The sequence below is a fragment of the Enhydra lutris genome, unplaced genomic scaffold, assembly GCF_002288905.1.
Source record: "Enhydra lutris kenyoni isolate GAN:26980312 unplaced genomic scaffold, ASM228890v2 scaffoldscaffold17, whole genome shotgun sequence".
In the NCBI taxonomy this organism is placed as follows: Eukaryota; Metazoa; Chordata; class Mammalia; order Carnivora; family Mustelidae; genus Enhydra; species Enhydra lutris.
In genome coordinates this window covers 10,178,972-10,186,260 of record NW_019154101.1, presented here as the reverse complement: position 1 = coordinate 10,186,260, position 7,289 = coordinate 10,178,972, and the positions used below count along the sequence as shown (strand labels likewise).

At 54.2% G+C, this 7,289-nt stretch overlaps 1 long non-coding RNA gene across 1 annotated transcript; it reads right to left on the bottom strand.

Moving 5' to 3' along the window:
- Positions 1 to 116: 116 nt before the first annotated feature.
- Positions 117 to 6,150, bottom strand: LOC111147627. The gene is made up of 2 exons (XR_002640644.1): positions 3,462 to 6,150; positions 117 to 3,260 (listed from the first exon to the last, which is right to left on the bottom strand). It is a non-coding gene; the product is annotated as an uncharacterized LOC111147627 (long non-coding RNA).
- Positions 6,151 to 7,289: the final 1,139 nt, after the last annotated feature.

The window sequence follows — 7,289 nt, the reverse complement described above, 5'->3', positions numbered from 1 at the left end:
GTGACTGCACTGGGCAGCCAGGGCTGAGGTCTGCCTGCTGTCCGGTAGGGCTGGAAGGCACCACACTTGATTCAAGCTTCTGTCCCAGGGGTTGGACAGGAGTCCGACAGAGAAAGTTAAGCAAGTAAAAATACACCGTTTATTAATGCCACAGAAATACTAAGGAAGAGGAACCATAGGCCTTACATGACTCCGCTGTGATTACATAGGAATAATGAACACACAGATGATGCATGTTGCTCTGGCAAAAACTGACAACAGAACTCTCCTAAGGGGACCGGGAACGTATGTGCAGAGCATGATGGGGCGAAGTTCTCATTGACCATAGTAGGAATCCAGCAGATGATGCGTAAAACTGAAAATTCAAGAGCTCAGTAGAAGCACGTTACCTAGAAATGTGGAGGTAAATGCAGAGGACAAAGCTAAGTTCAGTGGTTTTCTCTGGGGACGGAGGACGGGAATGTGGTGAGCCATGTGTTTACCACTCCTACAACTATATTCATATGTAGCAATTTTTTAAAGTTTTAAACATGATGGAAAGGGAACAGCTCTCCCAGACTGTCAGGATTTCAAGAGGCTCAGGAGCCCCGGTGATGCAGAGTGGAGTCTGGGTTTCTTGGCCAGAGACGCTGTGAAAGATGCAGGTGCTGGTGCATTGTGGCACGTGACGCAGGGCTTTTTTTTTTTTTTTTTTTTTTTAAACCACGGGGCCTTTTCATTACCACCACACCGTGGGACATGTTACCCCACTTCATCGAGCACTTCCTGTGCACTGGGCACTTGAGGAAAACTCAGGGGGTAATTCTGGCCAGGCCAGCCGGGAGCTTCTGGTGTAGACCTTGCTCATGTGCTGTCCCAGTTACGTGTAACCCAGAACACCCAGCAGATTCATTTCCCTTGACCTGTATCCTGTTCCCGGGTTTACCTATAAAGGTGTTTGTTCCCAGTCAGTGACTGGATTGCAAGCCAGGAGCAAAGGGGGTGGGGACACAGGTGGGCTTTGGCAAATGGGACAAAATAAAACTGATAGCTTGCCTCAGGACCTGCGGGACAGGGCCAGGCTGGAAAGGGGCATGCGCCACCGGGGCTCACATGCGGCCTCTGGGCTATGGGGGGCTGGCCTCATGGGTTTGAGCAATTAAACTGTTCGCAAGTGAGAGGCTCCCCAGGACTCAGAGTTTCACTCCTGTGGGTAATGGGTTCATGCGTGACACCTTGTTGGGTCCACAGACTTGGGAGGCCAGGCTGGGCCTTTTGTTCCTGGCGCTTCTTTCCCACCCCAGCTTCGTCAGGTAACCCTGTACTGTTCTCCTCCCTGGGCTGGTAAGAGCCTGAGCTGTTGCAGGGAGGAGTGTGGGTTTGATGGGCCAGGGCTGTGGAAGGCTTTGGGAGCAGGGAGGCCACAGGGTCAGATGTGCGAATGAACTGACCTCCATGGTAGGGGGAACTGTGGTCTTTGGACCACACAGGCCCAGGCCCACTAGACAGTAGGAAGAGGTAAGGGGCAGGGGATCTATGTGGGGTTCTACTCTGTGTGACACAATGCCCAAAGGAAAGGGCAAGTCGCCAGGACACAGTTCCTAAAGGCAGAAGCTCTTGGTGCACACCTTGTATGTCTGGGGCCCTTCCAGCCCAGAGCCCTGGCTGTGGGGGCTCTCACTGAACAGCTGGAATGTGCTTGGCTCCAATCCGGGTGCTAGGGATACAGTCAGGACTAAAAATACTGTCTGTTGTGGTGGGCAAGGGGACAAAAGCAGCGAATAAATGTGTGATACAAAATGGGTGGGGGAGATAGTTAAGAAGTACAGGGTCTGGGGGCTCTTATCTGAGATGGGGAACACCCAGGATTGGAGGTGTGGGTTGTAAAGGAGAACAGCCTGCAAGGGAGGCGGTGGGAGGCCCAGGAGGCTACTTGATAATCCAGGTGGTAGGTAGATGGTGGTGGCGCAGAGCTCAGGGCACCAGACGGGCCGAGAAGTCAGAGTCTGGACTCAGGCTGAAGGTAGCGACCCTAGGAGTTGCTGACAGATGGGCCGTGGGTGAGCGAGAGGGGCTGTAGGTGACTTCATTGCTTTGGCCTGACAGAAGCATGGTGGTGCCATCCATGCCGGACTAGGCGGGGGAACACGCTCTGGGCGGGGCAGGGCAGTTCGGTGGTCACACAACAGACTAAGCTGAGGTGTGTACTACACACTGTCCTCCGTGCTGATCACCCCTGTTGTGACTTGAATGATGGGAGTCAATGGAGGAGAGACAAGACTTGAAACATGTAGAGCCAGAAGCTAGTGTGCAGAATATTCTTCCAGTTGTTGGATGTATAAACTCAAAACAGGAAGATTTGCTTCTCAACCATGCCTGCTCAAGGTGGAAGTTTGCTCCTGTTGGAGGAATACGCTGGCCTGGCAGCCACGCCCAACTGTGAATGCGCTGTTCCTTGTTTGCAGAAGCAGGTTAAAGATTAGTCTGGGAATTCTTGACATGTCCTGGAATCCTGCAGCTCACACAGCTGCTCAGGAAACCCAATCATGGTTGCCCCACATTCGACAATGGTTCTGAAAACTTAATGTCCCTGCCCACGTAAGCTGTGAAGATGAAACAAACTCTTCTAAAGTATCAGTAATTCCAAGTTTGGTCAACCACACTGGAGGAAAGATTGAGGAGGCTTTCTGTCCTTACACAGGCTCAGGAGCTCGTTCTCCTGCGAAGGGTGATCAGGGAGTGCACAGCCCAACAGCGAGGGCCAGGCATCACAGACACATGCCATGGTCGCTGAACAGCTGTGTCGGTTTTCCAGCATTTTTGATGTCTGGGTATGTGTCAACTTTGAGATTTGCCGTGATTTCTAATTCTTCATCTCTGAGCCTAATTTTGTAGTCCTGTTTTTACTTTTTCCTTGGTGAGAGTTGAAGCTGGGTAGGAAACAGTAACCCAGCATGACCCGGGGGCCTAAAGGCCCTTCCCTTTGTCTCGGGCTGAGATGGGCTGGAGTCTGCATGTGAGTGGGCTCCGCAGCAGGGCCCACTTGGCTCCACTGGTAGACTGTCTCGATGACGGAGCGGTGTGCTGGTCTGTGTTCCTGGGGCCTCTGAGTGAGAAATGTCATGAAGATCTTGTGACTTAAAACTGGCCCCTAAATTCTTTGACACTCCTCCCATTAAAGACTGGAGGCCTTTCCCTCAAAAGGTGTGGGCTTTGGCTGCTTGCTGGCTCTTCCAACAACGAGCACACGGCAGGCGCGATAGTTTGGCTCCGAGCTAGATCTGAAAGGCACAGGAGAAAAGCTCTGGCGGCTCGCTCCCACCGTGTACCTCGGCATCCCAGGGCTGACATGTGATGATCCAAAACTGGAAAGTATGTTGGCAAGCATGGGGAAACCATTTGGACCTCTGTGCATTGCTGGGGGGGAATGTGCAGTGATGTGGTCAGTGCAGAAAGCAGTTTGGGGCTCCCCAAAAGGTTACCTGGAATTACCATACGCCGGCAGTTCCACTGCTTGGAATCCACCCAAAGACTTGAAAGCAGCCACTCGTGTGCGTACAGACATGTTCACAGTCGCTCCGTTCACAGCAGCCCCGAAGGTGGGAACTGCCCAGGCATCCACCAGGGGATGGAACCATAAACAAAATGGGGGTGTAGTCCTAGAATTCGGCCAGGAAAAGAAATCAAATACACATGCTGCAGTGTAGACAAACCTCAAAAACATGAGGCTGAGTCCAACCAGCCAGTCACAGGTCACACAGGATAGGGTTCCATTGAAGGGAAATGTCAGAATGGGCAGAGCCACAGAGATGGAAAGCAGATGGGTGATCACGAGGGGTCATGGGGAGAGGACAGTGGGGACTGACTGCTGCTTGGGGGTGGGTTTCCTTTTTGGGTGACAAAAATGTTCTAGACCCAGACAGAGGAGCTCTTTGCACAACATCGCAGATGTCCTAAATGCCACTGAGTTGTTCGTTTAAGAGAGTGGATTTTCTGTTCTCATTTCAATTAAAAAAAAAAAAAAAGTTTGGCTACCCAGAAGCCTCACACTGGCGAGACCATGTGGAGAACCCAGAATGAGAGAGAGAAGCCCAGCAGCCCAGCTGCCTGCGTCCCCAAGGCACTCACCAAGCCCACTGGGAGTGAATGAGTCTTCAGGGGACCTGGCCCGGCCTCCTGGCTGACCCGGACAACACCAAGTGGAGCAGAGATGGATGGTCTCCACAGAGCCCTGACTAAACTACGGATCTGTGAACAAAATAACTTGTTTTAGGCCATTAACTCCAGGGACGGCGGGCCTGCAATGATGTGATGCGAACAGGTGACATCTGGCAGGGAGCACTCAGCCCCCTGGGCATCATGACTGCAAGTGGGTTGAGCCATCCAGGTTCTGGGAGGGTGCGAGGTCCCAGAAGTCATCGTGCCAGGCAAGGACAGCAGAGGACAGTGGGCCAGACAGCAGTTGGGGTGGGGGGGGGGGGTTAGGTTGGGGGTGACGGCACCCATGCTGACGGACTCAGGCAGGTGCTGATGAAGCAGGGGATTCTGGCACCTTCATTGAGATCCTCAGCAGTGACCTAATCTGGTCCTTCTGGCACCCTCCACCTGGTCAGCCCCAGCAGCTGGGGATGGCAGCCCTGGCCTGGAGGCAGGACACCGTTCTTGTCCAGCTGGGCCTTTCCCAAGTGCCTCTCTGCCAAGGGACCTACTTCCTTTGGCCTGGGCCTTCGCTGGGGAAGGTGGAAAATTTTACCATCGCAAACACCCGGCAGCTCTCAGGCTTTCAGGTGTTGGCTAGCAGCCCCTAGCTGGGGTGGACCCTTGATGGAAACAGAAAAACACATCTGAATCAGTAATGCTCCAGCTGTCAACCCGACCCTGGAGACAGCACTTCCGGGTCATGTGCCCCAGAGCCTGTGGCGTGGGGATGACAGAGACTTGGGAGGGACGTGGTGGCATGGCCACTCCTGACTGCGGGGCTTATGGGAGCCAGGTGACACACGTGGTGAGGTGTTGACTTATTTCAGCTGCTCCTGAGGATACCTCGAGGCCACTGGCACAGTCCCCAGTCACCCCGGCCTTGCTCCTGGGCAGCAGATCACTGCTGTGGATGGAGATGCGGGATGCAGAACAGGGGTTGCCCCTCCTGGGGGGGCGGGGTCTGAACAGGTGGAGGACCCAAATGTGGAGGAACCAGGGTCTCGGGACAGAGGAACTTGCCATCTTAGAGCCCGTTGTGGTCAGGACAGTTCTGGCTGGTGGGCATTCACCAAGGATTAGAGCCAGCCAGCATTCAAAAAAGTGAGAGAAGAGTGACTCCAGGGCCAGGGAGTATTACTGGGAAAAGGTTACCAAGGTGGGACATCACATTGTGTAGGAACTGATGAAGGAGAGAAGAGCCAAGGCCTCCGCGGATCCGTGCGGTCTCCAGGTCTGGAGCATTGCTGCCCAGTGTCTCCTGTTGCTCTCCAGGGTCCACCTGGCTAGGGCCTGTTCCACCTGCTGGGGTTTCCCCACAGCTGCACAAGGTCAGCAGTTTGCCCCAGGGCCTGCCCATCCCCCAAAGCACCACACCCCCGAGTCGGATGTGCTCGCGGGCCGCAGCTCAGATGCTCTGAAGAGCACGTGTCCAAAGGGCACTGAGGGGTATCGCAGGGAGTGCCAAGGAGGCCATGGACAGAGGAGCCGGGGCCTGCGGGAAAGTGCCCGAGGGTGACATGGGGCTTAGGACTCTTCCTGGAGCAAGGGAAGTACAGACAGAAAGGGCCCTGGCTTTAGGCCAGTGGAATCGCGCCTACCACGTGCCCACTGCTGTCCCAGGAGCCTGTGGCCTACGGGCTTGTTTCATCCTCATTGTGCTCTGGAGGGGCACCATCTGCTGTTCTGGGTGCTGGGTGGGCCCCGAATAAGGCCCCCGCGCAGCGCCCCCCTCGACTCTGCTACGTGTAGGATGCACCAGCAGAGACGCAACCACCTTACGAACTGGCGTGTGGGTCCTCGGTCTGCCCTGCGCCATGTGTGTGCCAGTGTCAGAGCAAGCTCTCCGTGGTTGGAGGCGGTCCCTGTGTTGCTTATCTTTCACCATTTCCTGAGTTTCTGGCATCACCACCTTATTTTCCACTCCGGTCATTTTTATTTGCAAACTCTCCCTCTTTTTGGTCATTGCTTATGATTTAGAGAGAGGGAGGGGAAGGCAGTGTTTGCTCATTTTTTCTTAGTGGACGTGTTACATTTCAGTCAAGGCACCTCCAAACTAGCTGTCTGCTATCTTGAATTTAGAGTCCAAGGTCTTCAAAATTTAAATAGGTGAAACAAGTAGAATATACTGGAAATTTGGCAGTCCCAGACAGACATGTGAAGGGACTGAAAATGTGTAGTCACTTTGGAAGGGTTGATCCTTCCAAGTCCTGGGCAAGCGTATCCTGGGTACAGGTATTATAAGATAACCATTGGTCGCTGGTGGAAAAAATCTTGTCAACGGAAGAAAAGCTAAGACCCTCAGAGGCAGGCGAATGCTGTCCTTGAAGTCCGGTAAAATGGAAATAGAGTGTGTTAGGAGGATTGGAAACACTGAGAAGGGAAAGTGAGGATCCCAGGTACCCACACGAGTTCACAGCCAGCCTCAGGTACTGTCTCAGAGGTGGTCAATTCAGGAAACCAGATTCCACCCGAATCAGGCGCCCCCTAAGTCCCCTGCGTCCTCAGCCCTCTTCTCTTCTTGAACCACTGGGGCATGGGCCCCACTGATACTGCCCTCCCTGTAGGCTGTGCCCATCAGGTGTTCAGGCACAGGGTCTCTTGGTCCCTCAGCCACCTTTGCTCTCACGTCCCCAGGCTCTGCCTGCTGGGGCTCCAGGGTTCAGCCCAGCACCAGTCTCTGCCCTGCTGGTGATCGCGGCCCAGCTCCATAACACTGTGGGGACCTTGGGACTCTCGGCAGCCCTCAGCTCCGGGCTGGGGTCCCAGCTGCTCGCACCTCTAGGTCCGTGTTCCTGCAGGCCCGGGTGGGTTGTCCGGGCCAAAGCTGTGGGGCGCCTGACAATGCAGATCCCTGGGCCATCCCGGCCGGAGTCAGGATCTGTGGGCGCGGGTGGAGGCCTGGCGTTCCATCACGTTCCAGGGGATTGTTATATATTGTGGTCTGTGGACTGCTTCCAGGACCCCTCTCAAACTCGTAGAAGAAAAACCTGGTACAACCATGACAGACTTTCCACACCATGCTCAGAAAACAAAACCAGAAACCCAGGCAGTTTATCCCCTGAACTAAGCTGAAATGAACATGGCCATCCTGACATGTCCTGGTTCCCGTA